General features: G+C 43.5%; 1 protein-coding gene and 1 pseudogene across 6 annotated transcripts in view; both read right to left on the bottom strand.

Annotated features, from left to right (window-relative positions):
• IL15RA (interleukin 15 receptor subunit alpha) overlaps nucleotides 1-24,564 on the bottom strand; it is a 529,028-nt gene that overhangs the window by 183,582 nt on the left and 320,882 nt on the right. The gene's annotated exons all lie outside the window — the stretch shown is intronic.
• LOC146855667 (ubiquitin-conjugating enzyme E2 L3 pseudogene) lies at nucleotides 19,529-20,032 on the bottom strand (annotated as a pseudogene).

Below are 24,564 nucleotides of genomic sequence, written 5' to 3'. Positions count from 1 at the left end.
TAATTAGTTCTGCTAACTATAACTCGCGCACCCGCAATGCACTGCTGATGATGTCACATATTACATCATTCATGACATGGTCAGTGACATCACTGATGACATCTCAAAGGACATCACTGATGACATCATCCACATGAAAATCTGATACACCTCATTATACACTAGTATAACCTTTCATCACTCACTGTAAAATACAGAGTACCATATTTGAAACCATTGACACACCAATACCAGTTACTACATACCCACCCACACACAACTACCCATTCAACAACAGAATCACTTATACATGCAGTCACTAATTAATAGAACACTATCAAATGCACTTATACACATATATAGACATTGACACATCAGCAGTCATCTTAGTCGATTATGCAGTCATTCTACTCACTCATAAAAAAAATTAATCACACTCACATTTACTCACTTACACAATTATACACACAACACCTCATTTATTCAAACACATAGTAACTCATAGTTAATATGTTAAAAAATCACCATTACAATGATACATTCATTCATATATTTAGTTACTAAACCATGTATTAAGTAAGACACTTTTAATTACTCACTTAAACAGACATTCAGGCAGCTACTGAATCCTCCATCCAGACAGTTATATATCCACTCAATCTTCAATACAGATTGGTGTATATATATAATACATCTTTAAATTTCAAACTAAACCCCATTCACTGGATGATGTCATTAGTGATGTCATCAGTGATGTCACTGACCATGTCATGAATGATGTAATATGTGACATCATCAGCAGTGCATTGCGGGTGCGCGAGTTATAATTAGCAGAACTAACTATAACAAAGGAATTTCTATGGTTTTGTACGAGTGAAATGTCCAGCCAACTATAACACTCCTGAAACCTATGTTTTTTTCTGTGAATTTCTAAGGTTTTTTAAATGGTAATTTCTAACTATAACGTCTCTGAAACCTATGGTTTTCTCAGTGAATATATATATACATACATTTACATATATATAAATATACATATACTCCAAGGTTTCCCAACTTTGACGCCGGCGCTCCCTTCTAGGGCTGTGCATTCCTTCCGACAGGGAACAGTCGGTTTGAAATTGAAACAGGAACAAAGGCGCTGCCAGGCGACAGCCCCCTTCGTAATATAGAAATGCACTCACTCGTGTGTTTTGAGTTCAAAGGCGCTTAATTAGCACAAGCGCTGCTTCACCCAACGCGTTTCACCTCCACCTGAGGCTTGATCACGGGATGTTGTCTGCCTCACTGTGACTTCTTTTATTTCCACATATTTTGCACATAGCTCTCATTTGTCCTGTAGTGCATTGTGGTATTTGTAGTGTGCAAGTGAATGCAAGTGTGCATTTTTTTTCTTTTTTTTCTTATATTAAGTGCTCTTATATAGTGTTTTTGAAGAAGTCCTAGTGATTAGTAGTGTTTATCAGTTTATCAATTTTATAATTTTTCAGTTGTCGCGAAGCCAAAGGATTTGAAATCCATTAGTCCATTCATGCTCTCTGGTGAGCTATCTTAATATTCACAGTTCCTTTATTGACTTTTCTTCATCCATCGTTTCATTTTTCTGGTAGGCTGTTGTTCTCTTGGGCTGCATTTATCCTCTCTGGTGAGTTATAATTAGCAGTTATTGATCCTGTTGATCAGCGATTCATTTGCAGTTTTAATGAGGTTGTGGATGAGTTATTATTTCCAAGTGTGATTATAGATGTACATGTAGTTCCTCATTTTGATTCAAACCTCTGGGGTTAAGGGTTCTGAACGCTATGATGTAACGGGATTCTTTCTGTCTTAAGGTTTTTATTCTGTCTCCGCCTCTTTCCGATTGTGGTATTTGTTCTAGGGCCCAGAATTTTAATGACTCCCATTTGCCATCATGTTGTTGAAACATGTGTTTTGCTATGGCATTCGTTGAATCTTTATGGGTTGTGGCTCGGGTGTGTTCCAGGATTCTCTTTTTTGCTTCGAAGATTGTGCTCCCGATGTATCGTTTCCTACAGGGGCATTCTATCATGTAGATCACATGGGTGCTTTTGCATGTTAGATGTTGTTTTATTTGCCAAGTTTTGTTTTTCCCCATGTCTACGGATTTCATTGGTATTGCAATTTTGCATACTTTGCATTGCCAGAAGCCTGTTCTTTGGAGCCAGGTAGTAATTGGGGCCTCTTGAAAGTGGCTGTGGCCCGTCACCTTTTTAAAAAAAATAGATTCTATTCTTTCCAAATTTCTATGGAAAAACCAAAAATCCAGAATTTGTTTATGTCATCTTAGAAAACTGAGACTTGGGGGAGGGGGGGGGGGGGTAAACTTTCCAGATTTTCGATTATATCATAAAGCATTCAGCTTAAAGCAAGCTTCCCATTGGCTTCTTACGGAATCCTCTCCTTTTACTCCTCTATGGGTCAATATTGAACGCTGTTTATTTACTCCTTTCTCGACCAAGGAAGTTCTTTCTTTCACTGCCAAAAATGCCCTCACATCCCTACCATTATTTAAACACACTTGCTCTTTGTTACGACCCCATCTTCAGCCAAAATTAATATCCAGATATGCCTTTCTACATTCTCCTTTGTGGCATCATCGTCTTATAACTATTAATAATAGATCTCTATACTGGGCCTCATGGAGAGCAAAGGGATTTTCTTGGGTTACCGGTTTATTTGATGGCATTTCTCCTTGTTCCTTTCCTTATTTTCAAGCTACATTTAAATGCCTTCGTTCTTTTTTGCATACATTTTCCATACTTATGGAATTACTCCTGAGCATTTTTTATTCCCTTCCTTCAGATGAAGCTTCTATCACTCAGGACTCACTTCTTAGAATATTAGCATCAATTCCAAAAGCCTCCCTAATCTATAAATTCTTTTATACCATGAATCCAGAACGAGAAAAAACTAAGGTGGAACTTGCTTGGGAATTAGATTTAGGCTTTCAGTGGAGCACTGATATATGGAATAAGATTTGGGCTCGGTCGCTGAGGATCTCAAGATCTGCTTCCACCCCTCAATCTATGTTTTTTCTATATCACAGATTATATCTCACTCCCATTTCTAAAGCTAACTTCACGCACATAGACAATAAGAAATGTTGGTCCTGTGATTTTCCATCAGCAGATCTTTCACATCTCTTTTTCTCATGTCCCCCGTTATTTCTTTTTGACACAACTCTGGGCTCATTTATCTAGCATGTTTCAGATTCATACACCTACGTCCAATATTCTTCTTTTTATGGGAAGTTTATCAGAATCCATTCCTTTACCTTTCTATAAAAGAGAATTGTTTGATCTTATGTTGGCTTTAGCGTTTCAACAAATTACGATAAATTGGAAATGTTTGACCAAACTTTCAATTAAGCCATGGTGGAATACTGTATGTCAATATCATAGGTTAGATGTTGCTTATGCCTCTCAATGCAATACACATGTAAATAGAGATGTATTTTGGTTACCATTAACTATTTATTTAAATATGGTTTCAATCAATAATGTTTCTCATTATCGTTCTGAAAATTTCCAACCCCCTTGAATTCCTTCCTCTTTGTTCTATCTTTCCTCTTCTTCTAATATTTGGTGAAATTCTTACTTACTCAACAGTTATTTTTTCTTAATATTTTACTATTCTTAGGAGAATAGCATTGATATCTAATTAGTGATTATGATTATTAATATATTGTATACCCAGTCTTTCCCCTTTCCCTCCCTTTCCCCCTCTTTCCTTTCCCTTAATTTCCCAAAATGTTGACAGCTTTCTACTATGATTATTTTGCCTACTCTATTTTGTTTACAAGATATCCTATGCATTGGTATTCTTTAAACCTTTAATGTATGTGATTGATATTTATGATTTAATAAGGCTTATTAAACTAAAAAAAAAAAAGAAAATCGAAATGCCAAGTCCTAATATGCTCCAAAAAAGTGGCATCAATCAACAAACCCGTTTCAAAACACTACTGTTTTAGTTTACCATAGGGAATATATTGTCAGAGGCGATATCACAGACAGATATTGGCCCTAGCATTGTATCTGTAAATGAGTAGTGACCATGCTCTGCCAAATAAAACGCTATGCCTGGAGTCATCATAGGACCCCCTCAAGCATCTTGGATGGCCTACATTTCTAGAACCTGCAAAATGGGAGCCTAGAAAATCATGCTTTGTAATGTGAGGAGTCAACATGAGGATCTATACAAAGATTCAAATCTCCAACAATAACAGGAAGTAACAGCCATAATCAAGTTTTGAAAAATGAAGGACCACTTAGTGAACCCATTAGCGATAACTCCCCTAGGGGGTCTGCAGCTGACTGACTGACTCACCAATGATCAGTGAGTGTGGCAATCACTACAACCCAAATAGAAACAGTTGAATAGAGTAAGAGTAAGAGTCACAGACCTCAATTTGCTTCAGCAGCAATGTGTCTTGGAAAGGTAAATGCATTTCCTGTAGACATATTATATAAGTATGGAGATTATGTAGCTTGTCTTGTAAGAACTATTGATCCTGTTAACATTCCAAGTACATTGGTGGTTTTCACAGCCACTTGCCATCGAATAAAAAGAGCAAAAATTGCCTAACAATCAGTTTTACAACGTACTTCACTTTGAAAGCATACTTCTTATCCAGCGGATACAACCAGCCACACTCCCACAGAATAATTCAGGCCAAAATACTGGAGTATCCCAAACCTACTCACGAGAATCACCCGTCTTTCTGTTGCATGAATATAGGTGCATCCAACAGAGCCCTCCACGCCCTACACCACCACATGTCACACAGCCCACATGTCACAAAACTTGTGCAGACCCTAAATTGTTGCAGAACAATAATTTTAGACAACAACATTCAATGTTATAGTCACTGCCCTGAGAAAGGTTGGCTCAATAAAGTTTTATTGAAAGAGATTTGGTGTAATACTTTGGAATATTATATTACAAATATTATTTATTTTCTTTTTCTATTGCAATATTGATAAGTATTTTAGGTTTGTACTGTTTTCAAAACTGTAATCTGATCGATTTGGGTAAATGATCAAATAAATGTGTTTGGAACTTGAATGAAATTCAGAGACTATGGCTCTCGTTACAAGGCAGCCGACCTTTGGAGCAGGGATACTTGAAGGTTTGAATATAAGAATCCAGCATTTATACATTTTGTTCTCAAAATGGGGTATAACCACCAGGATGCTGTAACACCTGCTCCTCTTTTGCTTGCTTTTCCCAAATCTAGAATCTGCTAACATACTCTGCCTGTTCAGAGCATGTAAAAAGTATAAGTTGGAGGACCAGTGGTGGGTTGGAGTAGGCTGAGTGAGTTTGCTTCTCTGTGGTTCTGCAGTGGTCAGGCTGGGCCTGGGTTGTGCTCATCCTCGCAGCCTTTGACACTTGTAATTTTAATGGGTTCGGATCTGCACTCAATCCACCACCGGTGAAAATGGGCCCAGGGTCTACATACCTGAAATTATCAGGCTTGGAAATACCAGGCTCACTGGGATGGCCCAGATTGCTATCCCACTCATGGGCATTGTGGTGTATTGATATAAATATAAACGGTGTCTACCCTAACAAATAAGAATAAATGGAGATGTTCCCTTTGTCTGCCTTAATGATGGAGAGTTAATGTAGCAAGAGACTGTTACGGTAAATAAAAATGATTTTGTATATATTTAGGAAATGTCTGCTTGTACAGGACGCACACTCCATAATCCAAAGATATATGTTCAAACTTTATTTATATATAATCAAGAAGAGAGCGAGGAAAAAAGAGTAACTTGTCCTCTTCCCCAGCGAGTATTTAAGAAACAAAATGGACAAATTCTTTTGACAAGGTATCTTTAGGCACACTTTTTTGCCGTTACCTTATGCGAAAGTGAGAAGGAGAGTAAACAACTGTTGTAAAAAAACCCTCACCCACCTACCTAGTAGGTGGCATGCTTCATCATTGGGGCCCAACTGGATTACCTAATGTAATCCAGCTGTGCTACGACGCCTGAGTTACAGCGGAGCAGGTTGTTTGGTGAGAGGGAAGTGACGTGCTATGTGAAAAGTGATTATGAGTTAAAAATGTCTCTTAGGAATGCCCTTTTGAAAAATTTTTTAATAGAAGGGTCCTAGGACATAAGTAAAAACACAATCGGGATAGTTACAAGGGTGTGGTATGTACCCCAGTATCCCTGATATATAGGTCTACTAGTTTCAGCCTTTAAGATAGTTCTTTAGGCTTTCTTCAGGACCAAAAGTGCGTGGCCTAAAAAAATAGATAGAGGCCACGTGGGGTGCAGGTATCAGCACACACCCTAAAGTGTGCTGTGAGTGTAGTGGGTTGTGATTGTTACTCACAAGACCTCTGATCGGAGTACATTGACTCTGAGTAAGTTATACTTCTGAGATCCGATCGGACTGCAATATCCCAAGCTGACCATTTGGCAGGGGAAAACAGGTCATGTTCACCTAGGCAGCCGATCGGGTCCACTTCGAACGTTACAAAATTAAGATAACAAAGCAAAAGCTGAATACCTGAGCTATTAAACCATAAATTTGATGAATCAGAACTAGTGGGGTGGTTTCACATTGCATTTTTATAACAAGCTGAGTTATTCTTTACAAGATATGTGAGACATCCAACCAAATATTTTAAGGCTTAGCCACCAGAATGTTTAGCATACAATGTTTCTTCATTTCATTCAGCTAGATCAGGTCTGTGGAGAGCAACCCGGTACCTGCACTACATTGTTGCACCCTGTAACACTCCTCCGGGCCTGTGCACCCAGAGGAGATAAATAAAGGGGCGGAAGATGGCTCATGGTCTTCGCCCGTACACCATTACTACAGAGTGTGTGTCATTCCTTGGGGACCTGGATAGGCCCTCATTTCTACGCGGGCCAGGCCACAGCATTCGACCTGGCCCTCCACATTGGCAACGAGGCTGGTACTTACCCGTGCCCTCCACAGTGTGTCTCACCGGCCTGATCCAGCACAACACCGGAGCCTTCAGCTATGGCGAGGCTCTGCTAACTGTTGATGCTGATCCAGGTGTTCGTCGCCGCACTCACTGTGCAGCAGCCCTGTGTTCTCTGGCCCGGTGGTGCCATGCCCACGGCTCCTTCTGGCATTGGCGGTGACCTTCAGAGGGCCCTCTAAGGCAGGCTGGCCCTTGCTTTATCACCCAGGTGGGTGTGTTGCTGCCGGTACTCCTCCACGTGTGGCGGCCGATGCACAGTACCTGCTGCCTGCTCCTGTCTGCCCGGGCCCTGTCTCCGTTGACGCATCGGCTGGCTAGGCTCCACCCTCCCGGAGAGAACGAACTCACAGCAAGGGCCTCGGCTGCCTCCGAAGGAAGCCTGTCTCGTGGCAACAGTGTGGAGATGGCCTGCCTCCCGGGGGAGTGTGACTGCAGGCCAGACTGGTTTCCTTTGTACTCCACAGTAAAGAAAAAAAGGGGGACAGGAAACAAACAAAACACTGAAAAAAAGGGGAGACTGCAAAGGAAAATCAAATTAATAAGCACTACACCACGTGCAAGAGAAAGAAAGAGACAGTTGGAGAGGGGCACATGACGCTGCAGAAAAATATATATAAAAACAACAAAAAATGCATTTGAACTGAGCAAGGCCAAGACCCGCAAACACACAAAGTAGGGAAGAGTGACCTGTGAAGCAAGCAGCGGTTAGCCAGTCCTGAACATAGCCCACAGTAACTCCTTGCCACAGCCTCACGTGCTCACGAGACTCAATCATACACCATGAGCACACCAGCTCAAGCAGGCACTGCCGGACCACCAGCAGATGCTACACTGCCACCACAACACCACAGCCAAGCAGCTGTGATGCCCCTCCCGCATTTCAGTGAGCTTGCAGACCCTGCAACAGCGAGCCCCCACTGGAGGTTGTCAATTGGGCAACTCAATAATTACTTCAGAGGCATGAAGGAGAAGGACGAAGCCGTCAAGAGATCGTTGCTCATGCACTATGGCGGTGGGGAGGTATATGATCTGTTTGAGAAACACTGGGGATGATGATGATGATGATATCAACGCCGCGCAGTGGCGCTGTTCTGACATTTGACCCCCAAATCAACCCGGCCTTCCATTGCTTCAAAGTGCGCCAGGCCAAACAGTCCGAATCTGTTGACGTCTTCTATGCCAGCCTGAGAAAACTCACTGGAACATGCACCTTTGTCGATCAGCGGGAAGAAATACGGGTCCAGCTCAATCAAAAGGTGCCGGTCAGTGTTAGCTGGCTGATCCTCAGACAGCCAGGGATATACCTTAAAGACATCCTCATACTAGCGAGATCTCACAAACTATCGAACTCACAAGCTAAAGAGATGGAAGCGGTCCTCAATAGGCACCCAGCCGCACCCGGTGTCTCCCAACCCGTCTAAATCAAGGAGGAAAGAGTGGATCCCATCCAAAAGGTCTCTAGACTTCCTCGCACCGCCATGAATATGCCTATGGGTGGGCCCTGTGGAAACTGTGGCGTTGAGCACCCCCCAGCTGTTCTCTGATACGCAAAAGGTAAAACTTGCTCCAGGTGCGACAAACAGAACCACTTCTCAAAGGTCTGCTGGAGTGAGCGATCATGAGCCACTTTTAGCAGACCCCACGGAATGTCAGCCTACATCAAGCAGCTATCGCTTGAAGACCCTCTTGGGCAGGAAGACGTCACCCCCACCAGGTCCGGGGTTCGACATGGAAGGGGAGGATGACAATATGTTTGTGGTATCTTTTGCCAGCCGCACCGACTAGCGTCGGCAGCCGCCTCCCATGTGTTCCATCCTTGTGGCGGGCTCCACAGTGAAATCACTCCTAGACTCCGGAGCGTCTGTGAATGTCAAGGATTCTGAGCAGTATGAGTGCCTCACGCCCTGCCCCCCCTCTTGCCCACCAAGGCGAAGATCTACACCTACTCCCTCTGTGAAGAGTGTTTGAGTTGAAGGTGGCCAGCGAAAATTACATTACCCGAGCAAGATTCCATGTGACAGACGGAAATAAAGGCACTCTCCTCAGCTGCCACACATCGGAGGACCTGGAGCTGGTGTTTCCATGACTCACACACAGACGCCATCCTGCACAAATTTCGGCAGCTGTTGGAGGGTCTTGGGAAGCTAAAAGACAATCAATTCAGGCTGCATATCGACTCCTCGATCCGGCCGACAGTGCTAAGGCACTGAAGAGTGCCCTTCCATTTATATCCGCAGGTAGAGGAACAGTTACGGAAACTGGAGGATTTGGGCATCATTGAGAGGGTCACAGACCCAACCCCATGGGTGCCACCCCTGGTCATCGCCCTGAAGCCACGAGCTATCAGGCTGTGCGTCAACATGCGCCTCCCCAACCAGGTTGTTTAGAGGGAACGCCACCGGACACCCACCATGGACGACATCGTGGCAGACCTCAATGGGGCAAAAAGGTTGTCCAGGCGCAACCTAAACTCAGAGTACCACCAGCTTGAACCGGCACCCGAGAGCAGGTACATTACCATTTTCTCTACTCACGTGGGTTTGAGAAGGTACAAGCAGCTTAGTTTCAGGGTGTCATCGGCTGTGGAAGTCTTTCTAAACGCCATCCGGGAGACTATGTTGAGCCTGCAAGGCGTCAAAAACCTCAACAACGACATTCTGATATTCTCATACAGCCTAGAGGAACATCATGTGCACCAGAGAGGCATATTCCAACGGCTAGCAGTCAGTGGCCTCACCCTCAACAAGGCAAAATGCTCGTTTTACCAAGAGTCGGTCAACTTCTTGGGATATATCTTCTAACATGATGGACTCCCAAGTAGATCCAAAGAAAGTCCTCGCCATCTGGACTCCACAAATGGCTTACTTTCACCCTGGAAACCACACAGAGTTGGTCGTAGAGGCAAGCCCTGTCGACCTGGGAGCTGTCCTCCTCCAGGAAAACGCAAAAAATGACTGGGTACCTGTGGTGTATGCCAGCAGAGCACTTTCAGAAACTGAGACGTGGTTTGCCCAAATTGAGAGGGAGGCCCTCACCATCAAATGGTCTGCCAGCATTTCCACCTCTATCCCTACGGTCACGAGTTCCGGTTGGTAAGTGATCACAAACCGCTGATTCCCCTATTCTCTGGAACAACGCAGCTCGCTCCCCCCAGGATAGAAAGGTGGGCCGTGCAACTTCAGGCGTACCGCTTCGAGGTAGTGTTTTGCCTAGGTGCCAGCAAACCAGCCGACTACTTGTCACACCACCCCATCACGGCAGATATGCCGCAACCACACACAGGCGAAGAACATACCGAAGAATTTGTGAGGATGGTCACCCAAGAGGCGTGCTCCCAAAAGACTGACGCTGGAAGAGATTGGGGCAGCGACCGCCCAAGACGAAAATGTGGCAAAGGTCAAGGAGGTGTTGACCCACAGGAGGTGGCAACATTTTCTGGCCGGCGCGCCCTTGCTGAACACCTAGGACCAATGTACGAGACAACAGCTATGGAGAGTTCACAGCGAGCTCCGTGAAGGCAACAACAAAGTGGTACTATGTGGCCAAGCAATTATGATCCAAGCAAGTTACAGAACCGGGTTGTTGATCTCACCCATGTCGGGCACCAAGGAGTGGCCAAGACGGAAGCCCGCCTCTGCAGCAAAGTGTGGTTAACCGGAATGGATACCCTGGTAGAGGAAGTGATTCACCTGTGCCATTCCTGCACAATCACCGGGGGTGATCTGGCACCAGCACCCGTCCTCACAGAGGAGCCCTGTGGCGAACCATGTTCAAAGGTCCACATTGTTTTTGGGTGTTTCCCCGACAGCTGCAGCACCTTAGCCATAATGGACTCGCACTCTATGTTTCCCATTATCGAAGTAGTCTCATCCATGGCTTTTCCTAACGTCAAAGCCATCCTTGACAGGACATTTGCCATGATTGGCCTCCCCGATGAGATCAAGTCTGACAATGGACCCCCATTCCAGAGACGAGCGTTCCAGGACTATCTAGCGACACACACAATCTGGCACTGGAAGATCACTCTGCAATGGCCCCAGGCAAATGACGAGGTGGAGTGCTTCATGCGGACCCTCAACCGGGCCTTGCTGATTGGGGTTGATGGTGTGATGTGGAAGGTGAATGTGTTTACGTGAGTGGTATGGTGTGCTGATGATGTTGTTGGTGTTAAATGTATGGTGAGTATATGCAGGTTCTTAGTGCGAGAGTGGTAATTGTATGTGTAATGTTGTTTATAAGCTACATGATGATGTGTGGCTTACCTGGCAAGCAGCAGCTCTGACCCTTGGTCCTTCAACGCTGAATAGCTCTAAAAAGGCCCTTTTGGCTGACCTTGGCTTGCGACACACAAGCACAGGACAATGAAAGGTGGAGAGGGTAGGAAATTGCAGCAACGTCACTTACTGTACAGAGAGAGGATGGGAAATGTAGTGATGATATTTCCTGTTGAGATGGATATTTGGAAATCCGGAGATTTATTCTTGCTGAGGTAGATGCTGACAAATGAAGTCTGCATTTCTGACTTCTTCTTTCAAAAATGGTTTTGGTGGGTAAACAGTGATGCCATATGTATTGCCCCCCTGGACCCTTCTATTACATCCCTAACTTGTTTTTCTTACAATGTTTCATAAATTTGTTTAACTGTTTAAGATGTCCATATGAAAGTGGTACTTCTGCGCGGGGTATGATTGTGCCCATCTACATATCAGCTTTGTTCCTTGCTGCTTGGGTTTTGTTCATGGTATAAACATGCAGAAAAAAAGAAAAGCCAATAGAGAGCAAGTAAAAACCTGTATAGCTCACCAAAATTGTTGATCCTGAGTGCCTCGAATTCTATAATGAACTAACTTTCAAAAAGTCACCTCAAATCTGCCTTTTCAAAGGTGGGAATAAAGGAGGGAAGAACTGTATTTTTCTCCAGTGTGGTCCATCAATCTACATCACGCTACAAATGTCATGCAGATAGCCTGTATCTCGTTGAGCGAAGCAGGATAAGCACTGAGCAAGAGTCTAACAGTATAGGAGTAGCTTCTGCTTTTCTAGTGCCAGCATATGGAAGGCCTATCTATACCTGAGTAACTCCAGCTTATAGAGCCTGCGCACCAAGGTTATTATACCCCTTTAAGTCAGGGCGGCCTCTCTCCCCGCTACATACAGTGCGAGCAAACACTCACAGCTCACTCAATTATTATGGATAAATGTGGCTGAATCCAATTATTGACCTTTGCCTCTAGCTCAATCACTGCCGCCATATAATTGCTTTCGGATAAGGCCTCTGCCTCACCTGAAATTGTCACACCCTAATACTGTATAGTAGAGCAAGTCCACCAAATAGGAACCATCCAGCACCACTGGGTTACTAGCGATAGCCGTATCAGCTCTGATGTGTTCCAGCTGATACGCAGCCCAGAATAGAACCCAACGGCAGTGATGTCTGACATTATGGGAGCTAGATTAATCTGGAAGTGTTTAATGTAAAAAAGAATATTGTTAGTATGTAAATTAATAATGTGCTTATGCAGAAAGATCTTAATACCTCTATTGGTATACATTTCCGGAATATAACAGGCCGGAGGTTCCACTGCCAGGTAAACAAGCATTTGCAATGCAATAGGTCTTGCATTAGTGAAAGTTTGCACTATTAGTGTTGCAAATGTTTTTTTTTTTTGGTGGAGTTTTATATAGCGCAAACTGGACCCGGAGGTATCGGAGCGCTTTACATGAGCACAAGTTACCCTACAGAGGGACACATTCATTTTCAGAATGTTGAGCGTCCCTGCCGAGACTCGAACCCGGTTCCCCAGCTCCGAGGTCGACCGCTCTAGCTCTTAGTTAGGCCACATTCTCTCCCCAAATGTTACTGTTTGTTAGACTTTTTTTGTCAAAAAAATGTCCTAGCAGTAGTATAAGCAATAAAAGAAAATCCAGAAAGCAAAGAAAGGGTGCAGTGCCATACTCTGGTACTAGGTGCCCCTGTGGAGTTGTAAAGGGACCTCTATTGGCCACATAAGGTATTGCACCCTTAATACACGTATAAGGAGAAAAAGTGCACCTGAGCATGTTTTCATCTTTTTTTATTGGAATTGAGATTTTTTTGTTAGCTTGGGATTTAACATTTGTTTTTTACTTAGCTTTATTTCAGAAACTATCAGTCTATCAGTTGTCCCTTCTATACGTACTGATTTTACCCATTTGAAGGCAGAGGCATTGTAGTTCTTCGAAAAAATGCAATGAAAGCATTTTCAAAAATCAAGAATATTTCTAAGTTGATAAACCTTCAGGTTTTAGGAATAAATCTTCCTTCTGACCTCCTCCTAACACCATTTCATGAGATGTATTACATTTTGAGCAGACAGTCTTCTCAGCCATCAGTCACTCAGGAAAATAGACAGAAATACTAATAAAACAACATATCTAACCAACAGAGTCAAGCACTTAGATACCTACAAAATGGCAATACATTAGCCATTAAATAAGCTGATAAAGGGGGATGAAATGTTATTGGGTCAAAGGAGGACTATTTAACAGAAAGCCGTCAAAAAGTTCTTGATCAAGAACTTTATTAAAAATTTCGCTCAGATCGGACTAAAACCATTCAAGGTGAGATCTTCGGGATTCTTCAAGATGGTTTGGATAATGGCTATGATGGCCCAAGGAAATAGAATTTCTAAAAAAATTATCCCACGTATTCTTCCAAAAATTCATAAAGTTTAAAGAAACCCTCTGGGGCGACCAATTGTTTTGGGGTGTGACTAAGCACTGGAACCAATTTCAAGATACTTTTTTACGTCCATTCACTCCAGATGTACCATTGTACTTGCGAGACACTACTGATCTTATCACAAAAATTGAAGGTCTAGAATATGATCCATCGACACAATGGCTGATAACTCTTGAATTTCACAGGATGATGGCCTACAGGTAATCAAGTGCTATCTGGAACAGAGATAAAGACCACATTAGTCCCCACCAGCTTTATTGTTGATCTGGCACATTTAGCATTAAGAAAAAACTACTTCTAATTTGATATAGAATTTTATATCTAGACCAAAGGAACTGCTATGGGGTGTTCTTCTGATCCCAGAGATGGCAATACTTTTTATGGTCCCATTTGAAGAGAAGTTCATTTACCACAATAATCCCTTTCACAGTTCACAGTTAAGACACAAAGTGGTTCCGATTTATTGATGATGTGTTTTGCATTTGGACAGGGGAAGAGAACATACTGGACCACTTCCATCAGAGGTTAAATAATGGAACCCCCGACATCAAGTTTAGTAGGGGTAAAAATAAAAAATACATAATTTTCCTTGATGTTGAAGTCAAGTCCTCAGATCAGCATTTGATAACTACTGTGTATCGAAAACCAACATATAAAAACAGAGTTCTACATTATGTAAGGTTTTTACCACGAAGCCTCAAAGAAAATTTGCCGTATGGGCAGTTTTTAAGGGACCGATCTACCTGTACGAAGAAAGAAGACTATTTCCATCGTGCCACAATGTTAATGAAACTAAAAGACACAGGCTATCCTGGTAAACTTGTCAAAAATTCACTAAAAAAGAGCATGGTATACTCCTCATGACACCTTATTAGTGAATAAAGAAAGAACGACCCAAGAAGAACTCATTTGTGTTTCAACGTTTGGTTCCCAGACTAATCATTTTAAAAGGATTATCCTACAAAATTGGAACTTTTCAAAGCTTGACAGATTGAAAGACTTTTATTTGCCCTCAAAAAAACCAATGCACTGGCAAACAAATAGGGCAAGTATTTTTCACTTCCATACCAATAAAAAGCACACTGCGGGATCACTGGAAATTGCCACCTTTCCAAGGACACCATAAATGTGGAACGTGTGTAGCGTTTGACCTAACTACAGAGGGTCTTGACTTCACACAAGATAATATAAATGGAAACATCCAATTTTCTCAAACTTCAAAAGAAAGAATGTCGAATATGGCATTGTATGCCCATGCAAAAAACTATACTTTGGGACAACCAAGCAGGAAATTCGGCAGCGAGTTTTCCAACACAAGTCAAGGATTGGCAGGAAAGTGCTGTCAGTGCTAATAGTGAATAATTTTCATGAAAAAATAATAATTCTGAGTATTACTTTAAATGGATCCCAGCAATTTTGAACGCAACTTAATTAAGTAAGAGGCTAACTTGATCCTGAGATTCAACACATCCATCACTGGCCTGAATGAGATATCCGAGCTTCAAAAGTTATGAGTACATATACAAAGGCAATGGTTCCCTAGAGATATTACATGCGATACATAGCTAATATAGCTTGAACTATTATGGAAACTACAAAACCCACCGCCCCAGGTTTTCAACAATATCCATGAAGTAGACACTTCCCTGTCACGAAAGTGCAAAAGCAAAAGTGAAACATATGCCACCCATGCCGAGAGCCTGAGGCCATTAAAGAGGAGGCATCGGGAAGGAGAAATGTTTGGATGCTGCAACTCGAGGGCGTGCCTTTGAAAAACTGCGGCGAAAAAACCTTGGTGTGAGACTAAAGAAGAAAGTCCCGGCGATCGCATAACTGCGAAAACAACATATTTGCAGAATACGCTGCTAGTGCACTCTCAAACTGAAGCTGAACTGTGCTATCAAAAACAATGTCAGGCATTAATTTCCACCATCCTGGTTTTTAGGTCGAGGGACCGTCCGGTCTGCCAAAGGCAGAACCGGAAGTCCGGAGATTTAATGATTCTTAGAGTGGCTATTTAGCCCGCCTCTCTTTTTGCTTCTCCGCCATTGGCTGGCTTCCTAAACGGAGGCCAGCCATTGGAGGAGGGAGCCGTCCCTCCAAATAGGCTCCGTCTTTTTCAGATTCGGGGGCGTGTTCCCTGCTCTTCTTTCCACTTTTTAGCCACGCCCCTGAATCTGAAAACCGCCGCTGCGTTTCTCCGAGGCATTTCTGCTTCGCCTCGGAGAAAGGCAGTGGTGTGCTTGTTACTATCTGTTCCACCGACTCCTGCGCCCTCCGCACCAATGGCGCCCACTTAGCATTCCACTCGGGGTAGACTCCTTTACGATCGGTGCATTCGGAATGAGGGAATGCCGGTGCACATTAAGGAGGAATAGGAGCCAGCTTTAGTAAAGTACTTGTCCTAACTTTTTTTATTTATATAGCGCGAACTCGCCCGAAGGTATTGGAGCGCTTTACATGCGCGCCGGTTACGTTGCGCATTCAGGCACGAGGAGGGGGGGGTGGGGGGGGGGGGGGGTAAGTGATTTACCCAGGATCACGAGAGTTAAGGCCACAGCTTGCATCTGTTCCACCGACTCCTGCGCCCTCCGCACCAATGGCGCCCACTTAGCATTCCACTCGGGGGAGACTCCTTTACGATCGGTGCATTCGGAATGAGGGGATGCCGGTGCACATTAAGGAGTAATAGGAGCCAGCTTTAGTAAAGTACTTGTCCTAACTTTTTTTAATTTTTATTTATATAGCGCGAACTCGCCCGAAGGTATTGGAGCGCTTTACATGCGCGCCGGTTACGTTGCGCATTCAGGCACGAGGGGGAGGGGGGGTTAAGGGATTTAGCCAGGATCACGAGATGTGGACGCGACCCCGAGTGTCGAACTCTGGTTTCCCGCACCAAGGTCGGCAATCTAGCCGCCGGACCGCATCCGCTCCCACGCTGCTTAAGCCCTTACCCTGCCACTGCTCTCGGCGCCAAGAACCTCCTCGTCTTCGCCTGGGGAGCTCGGGGTCGCTACTGCGCCTTTCTATCTCACTAACTCACTTTCACTGTCTCTTTCACTACCTCTCATTATCTCACTACATCACAACACCACTCTGCTTACATCTCACTACTTCACAACATCCCTCTCCCTCACTACATCACTGTTTCACTACCTCACTCTCTCTCACTACATAACTCTCTACCTCACTACTCCACTCTATCTCACTACCTCACTATCTCACAACTTCTCTCTCTCAAAACATCACTACCTCACTCTCTAGCTCACAACCTCACAACTTCACTCTCTCTCACTCACTACCTCAATCACTCTCTATCTCACTACCTCAATCTTTCTATCTCACTAACTCACTTTCACTCTCTCTTTCACTACCTCTCTCTCTATCTCACTACATCACAACATCACTCACTACCTCACTCTCTATCTCACTCTCTATCTACCTCACTCTCTATCTCACTACCTCACTCTCTATCTACCTCACTCTCGCTCACTACCTCACTCTCTATTTCAATACCTCACTCTCTCTATCTCACTACCTCACTCTCTCTCTGCTAATGCAATAGGTATCACATATGCAAAAAAAAAGCTAATGCCAATAGAAATGACAATGCCATTTATTTAGGGATACAATAATGATAAAAAAATAATGAGCAATACCAATAGCTCTACCTATAATATTGCCGAGAGCATTGCATTGTAAATGCTTGTTGTTCTTGCCTCAATTCAGATCAATATGGAGAAAATCATTTTGAGAAATTCAAGACGCACACTGCCCTCCTGGGCGGTCGCACAATCTTTCAAGTAACTCACTTGCTGAAGTTTTAGTAAGTGTCTTTCACTCTGAACCCACAATTATGATTGCAAAATAAGAATGTACTGGCTAGGTCCTAATCATTCTCCTCTGGTCTCTGGTCTCCCAATTTTTCCCAACTTAGGCCAACTTTGAAATAATTGGCTTTTGGAGCCGTGTATTAATACAAAATACCCTGATCTACATGCAGTCGTGGAAAATAAAGGTAAAGGTTTTTAGAAAAGGTGACATCAACTTACACATTTCTCACAGAGAGTAAAAGTCCGCTTTTTATTAATTATTTTACAGCCTTCACAGTAGTCCTGCAGAGACCCAAAAATGAGGCAGGTCAAAATACGTTGACATTTTTAAACTCAGGAGTTGATTAAAATAATCCAATCGTGGAGTCAACTCTTACAAAATTGAGGGGCTTATTTACAAGCCCCTTGCGCCACTTTTGCTTCATTTTTAAGATGGGAAAAGTGACGCAAAAGTGGGGCAAGGGACTTGTAAATAAGCCCCTTATTTTTTCCCTTATAATAAGGAAGCGCTTCAGCCCCTTGCTGTGACGAAGTATGGACATTATAAATAATTGATTCTCTCTGGACTCTTGTGGTGTTCAATAAACTGAACTGGTGCACAGTTATACAGTGGTATTATTGGTATATTTTGCACTGAATTATATTTTGTATATTTATTATTTTTAATTTATACAATTAGTGGACAAGGTGTTACATAAAAACATGCAAACTGTGGGATCAAATATGTATTCTGTGAATGTTATGGTTTTGTCAAAAACTGTGGGACAAATATGTACACTGTGGATGGTTTAATATATCCTAAAGGTATATGATATGTGTTAATTTTTCTTGTGCAAAATCAATGAATGAGATGATAGTAAATGGTGAAAAACCTATTTGATCATGTTCATTAATTTTCTGATCATGTGGTAAATAATTTGTTGATAACTGTTTCAAAAAAGTTATTTTTTCATGGTTAGTTTAATGTGGTCTAAACTTGCTGAACTATACGGATCCAACCCCAGGTTTAATTAACTTTCTAAAAGTGGCATTTTCAGACTTGCAACATAATATCCAACTTTACCATACGGTGTGATTTTAAATTGTTAGTCCAGAGACACCAAATTTGAAATATACATCTTTTAGCAAATGGAAATTACACTTATAAAATGTAGTAAGGCAATTCCAATGTTAACCTATGGGAGAGATAGGCCTTGCAGTAGTGAAAAACCTAATTTAATCGTTTTTCACTACTAGGAAATTTAAAACTTGAAAGTACACGTCCAACTTTTTAAATACACTGCAACCTGCTTTTGGGGCTTTCAAGGGCCTACTTTAGGGGTGACTTATATGCATTAAAAAGAACAGTTTGAGCCTGGCAAGAGGGTTAACTTGCCAGGTCGACATGGCAGTTAAAAACTGCACACACAGGCTCTGCAGTGGCAGGCCTGAGATATGTTTAAAGGGCTACTGAAGTGGGTAGCACAATCAGCGCTGCAGGCTCACTAGTAGCATTTAATTTCAGAACCTGGGAAAACATTGGGCACTTTCTTAGGAACTTATAAGTAAATTAAATATGCCAATTGTGGATAAGCCAAATGTTACTATGTTTTTGGGAAAGAGCTCATGCACTTTAGCACTGGTCATCAGTGGTAAAGCGACCAGGATCCTAAAGCAAAAATGAAGTCAGCAAAACAAGAGGTAAGAAGGGTCAAGAGCATTTAATGATAGATCAAGCGAAAGACGAAAGTAAAATGGTACACTGACGTGTAGAGGAATTGACTGACGGATAGCATGCAAAGAAGAGAACAGTGATGAGGAACAAACTAAAGACTGGGGCAAATGCTCAAGTGTTGAGATCCAAACATGCTGGTGGGATCCCGCAAGAAGAACTCTTCATCCTCAGTGACTGCACAAATCCTGGATCTGAAGGAAGATGCATGTTCAGTCTAAGGGGAGAACAGAGAACCCCTGATGAAGGGTGAAGGTGCAGTGGGAGAGGAATCAGAGAAATACGCATATCAGGATTGGCGAACCAAGCCCACGGTCAGTCCACAGGCCTCGTCTCACTGAATTTTCGAGTGTGCTCTTCAGCATTCCTTAGGAACTTCTTCAGGTCCTTGGAGTATTCCTCTGCTAGGTCAGCCCGCAGGGGGTGCTCAGGTTCTGGTTCCCGAACCAACGAGATGAGAGATTGGATCACTTGGATGGTCTTCGTAGCTGGCTTCCAGTTCTCGGCACTGATGATCGGCAAGCACACCTGGCCCTTTTCGTCAACGTTGGGGTGGTAGATTTTGGTTTTGAAGGTCACCTTGGGAGGCTTGAATGGGTACTCGGCCGGGAAGCTGATCTCAATGAGGAAGGCCCCCTTGTCATAGGGTGGATGATTTGGTACAAGCAGGCCTTGCCACAGCAGCACATTGGTGTCATTGGCCTGCACAGACTGGAAGCAGCAAGACCATGACTTCCTGATCTCGTCCAGCTCCTTCATCAGTCGCCGGCTGATCGCCATCTTGGCTAATGACAGCAACCAAAGCTACCAAAGGAGGTAAGAAGGGAAAAAGTCAGGGGAAACTATGACAAGGAAGCCAGGCCTAACATGGACGATGTAGGGCCGCATGGTAGAAGACAATGGGAGTTTGCTCTAGTGGTGGAAATTTCCAAAGAATGTTGGACATTCCGCTGCAGGCAGACCCTGCTAATATCCACTAATTACAGATACAAACAGCTGCATTTAAAGTTTTTACACTGGAAAAACAACCAGTGGCCTGGCATCACTTTGACTATACTGAGTCATAGATGCTGGGCACCATTTGTCAACTTCATGCATTTGTTATGGTAGCCCATTTTTAGGTCTCGGCTAGCGAAGGCTGCGCTTGCGCAGTCTCGCTCGCGAGACATAATGACTTGGAGAAGAGGGGCTTGAACCCGCCCCTCTTCTCCATTGGCTGGCCTCTTGAATGCTGGCCAGCCATTGGAGAAGAGGTCCGTCACTCCGAACAGGCCCCGTCCTTTTCGGATTCCGGGGCGTGTTTTTTTCAACTTTTCTAATTATCTCCTCCAGCCAATGGCAAGAGGAGAGAAAAGCAAAACACGCCCCCGAATCCGGAAACACCGCTGCCTTTCTCCGAGGCATTTCTGCTTTGCCTCGGAGAAAGGCAGTGGTGTGCTTGTCTCCTTTAGCCTTGTTTCACTTTCTCTGGAATTAAAAATTGCCCAAACTAGGCACAATTTGAGAGAAAGCTGCATCACCCAAGCACGGTCAGTCTCGGTGTGCTCCGGTCACAGTGAGGCAGCGACAACCTGAGCCGATTATTCCTTCGCAACTGACTGTGGTTTCATATATACGTGGTTGACCAACCAACGGGAAAACGGATGAGCGCGGCGTGATTGGCAGATGTGCTCTTATTGGTGATTCCTATGTTCCTAATACCGCTTTAAGACACTCGCCTACGCGCCATTCATAAAAACGTTTACACTTCCTGCACGGAAGATCTTGGAAAGTAGCCAATTTGATGTAAATCGAACTCGAAAGTGCACTGGTCATTGCAATAAAAAACGGACCTGGTAACGGAAGTCGCTTTTAAGGCTAGTTTTGGATGCATTTACAATAAAGGTCGCTTCAGGTCAATATGAACATAATCAGAACCAGATATGTGTTTTAAAATAAATAAAGGTCACACCTCTTCAGATTGTTTTAACGAGCACTTGTTTGTACAGTAAATGCTAATCTTTGCACACATTGTTTAAACCAGGCTTCACTGCTCCACAAACATGCCAATCGTAGAAATGTATATTCTTCATGAAGAAACTTGCGGGTTACTGTTAGTGGACACACCACAGAACATAACAGTTACAACCACATTTTCAAGATGGTCACTTATGCACGGGACTTCCCTGGGTTCCCTTTCCCTTTTGATCACAGCCAGCGTCTTTCATTTTGGCAGTGGTGAGCGGATTTCTTCAAGCAGACCAGATTGATGTCTTCACCAGTTATGGTCACTTTAGGGTCAGTCAGTTTTTATGTGACCTGTACGCAGCGATCAACCGATATGCGCATTCAGAGACATTTTGACTGACTTTATGATGGCCACCACCAAACAGAAACCACATAAGCCCAGCAGGCAAGGTTACTTCTAAAACACGTATGTATAAACACATAACTTAGAGTATCCCACCCTTCCCTCCTATTTCCAAACGTCATCCCTGACAAGTATAATTTTTTTGAATAACGAAAATAAACATCACCGTCTAGCCTCTATGGATGATTTATGGGACAAGAACGCAAGCATATTAAGCGCCGACAAATATGACAACACGTAAAAAGGTACGGGAGGTGGGGCGTGTCTCAGTTGTGTACTACGCCCTTCGCGGAGAGACCAACGCGAGGTGCAGGCACGCGTGACAAAGGTGCTGAGAAAGGTGGCGGGTTTAAGGTTCCCACGCTGCGCTCGTGCGTTTACACACAGTGCGGGGAGGGGCCGGAAGAAGGAGGGAACACGGTGGCTGTCACAGAGGGGAAGCGAAGGCCTCTGCGCCAGAGGAAGAAGGGGGAACTTGCGCGCGCACAGAGCGTGAGTCACTTCCCTCCGTCGCCTAACCATTGATTCCTCCGCCCCCAGCCCCTTCAACCTCCGGGCTCAGCAACGATACACGGAGTAACGACGCCTCGGACCGGCAGCATCAGCGGCCTAGTGCGCGGTGATTTGTTTCGCTAAGCGCGTCTTTGCGCCTCTTTAGGGTGACCGTCTTACAGTCACATACTCTCCATCAGTTCCTTGAGGGGGTTGTGGCGGGGGGATATGTTTGTTGACCACGCTGGAGTGCAATCTTCTTTATACAGTTAATCTTGTATTATTTATATTTCTGCCCGTTTGAAGGCCCGTATTCCTGGTATATACTGCTTATTCAATGACTCCAGGGGGCTCCACCCGCAACCCCTTTAGGAGGAGCTTAGAGCGTGGGCGTTCAGTGTGACTTCTGTTTGTTTGAAATGCGAAAGAGTGGTCAGTCTTTGGAGGAAAGCAATCGGGGTGGAGGGTTGCGTACACGGTACGTGGTCGGGAAGTCTACAGTGTTTTAGTGGAAAACGGAGCCTTTATTTCTTCTCCCTTCAGGGAAGTGGGAGGATGGGCCGTACTGCCCCGGCCTCAGCAGTTTAGTGTGGGCTGTTTTCCACATCCTTAAAGTTGCTCACAGATGTAGCGCCGAAAGGCGGGCCAGTTTTCCACATTACTATACCAGTGAGGAAGCGCCAAACTCGACTCATCAGATTATATAGTCTTTAGGTCTGGTTAATTGGTACACTTAGCCTTCAGATAATCTTGATTAGGCACCATTCTCTGTTGTAGTTAATCTGACAACCGATCTGCATAACTTTGTTTTATTTGTATTATCTATAAAACTAGAACAAATATATTGTGTTAACCATTTTCTGTCTCAGTCTTCTAAAGTGAGTTATTTTTGATTACTAGTAGAACATGCAATAGAATGGTGAGACTGCAGTGGCCATATTCTTGCTCAGAAATAGGCCAATAACTGGAATTAATGCCATGCTTTCTAAATATATGAATCGTGATGGATATCTCCTGGCGATCCATAGTCTGATCATCGCTGTTTTTCTGTTGCTCTTTTTCAGTTATGATGGCATTCATTTTTACTGCTACACAGTTAATGTTCTTTAACTGTGGGGTGGTGGCGACAGAGCTGTTTCAGTAATGTACGAATTATGTTGCTGACCTTGGAGCCAGTCTTTAACCGTATCGGTTGCCCCCTAACCTTCATATACGTTGAGCGATGGCCAGCTAACGTTTTTCACTTTTTAGGTCTCGGCTCGAAGGCTGCCCTTGCAATGCATTAAAGCAGCAAGTCACGATAGAGTTCCGATAAAAAAAAGTTCACACAAGGTTGCCTTTCATTTATTCCAGGACAGTGAAAGGTTTTAACGCAGCCATGTGTTGGCCTGAGGTACTACTAATTCTATAGAGATCGGATACTTACATTGGACCATCAGAAATCACATTCGATCAATTCACGTCCAATTGTAGAATTATTGCAAAGGCACCTTGCACTGAATAAACAGATACTGTCAACACTAACGGCATAAAGAACGAACAACAATGCGGCTGTTAGATTGGATGTTAAAATTGTCAATGTGGCGTAAAAACAATACATTTTGTGATTTAAAATCGGGTATACTTTATACCATCAACTAATGCAATGTAAGTGTTCTAAAAACCCAGACTGAACGCCACCTTTGTGTACTACCTACCACTTAAAATCTAAGTTATTACAATGCAAGTCAGTGACCATATACAACCCGTATTACAAAACAAGCATTTACAATGCAACGGTCTCGCCATTGTTAAAGTTAGAGCTATTGGCATTGCTCATGACAATGCCGTTTCTTTAAATGTTTAAAAAAAAAAACATAAACAAAAATAATGTCATGAGCAATGCCAATAGCTCTAACTTTACCAATGCCGAGACCATTACATTGTAAATGCTTGTTTTGAGCGGAGTTGGGACTTAATGCTCCCCATTAATAGCTTTGCTTAGCTATGTCTTAGACATTCCAGCTGCGATAACATAGCTAGCTGCCGGAATGCTGTGTTGCGCTGTACTGGCAGCACGCTTCAAGTCATACAACCAAAGTGTGCTTATTAAATGAGGCTACAGCTATAACAGGGCAGAGAATCATGCCTCTCTACTCCAAGAAGTTGTGAGGCCATGAGATATATGGGTTAGGGTCAGAGAATACCTTAATAAGTAAGCTGTGGATGCAACTAAAGTGTCGGGATTAGGAGATATGGCAGCAAAACTGGGGTGCAAATCTTCCCGAGGAGTGACACCCACTGTCCAACACCCCCCATCTCCTGTGGAAAAACCACTCTGCACTATTACATTCCGACTGAATCCCTGTCACTATAGGGCCCTGTACAAGGAATAGCAGATCGCCATACTCTATTACAACCACCAGGAGGCACTGTTGGGCATGACAAGTTCTGCAGACATGTCAGACAAAATCAGTAAAAGCAAATTCTGAGTAAGCATGCCATGCAGAA

Source organism: Triturus cristatus, chromosome 4_1 (assembly GCF_964204655.1).
Source record: "Triturus cristatus chromosome 4_1, aTriCri1.1, whole genome shotgun sequence".
Classification (NCBI taxonomy): domain Eukaryota; kingdom Metazoa; phylum Chordata; class Amphibia; order Caudata; family Salamandridae; genus Triturus; species Triturus cristatus.
This window is presented reverse-complemented; position numbering and strand designations above follow the sequence as displayed.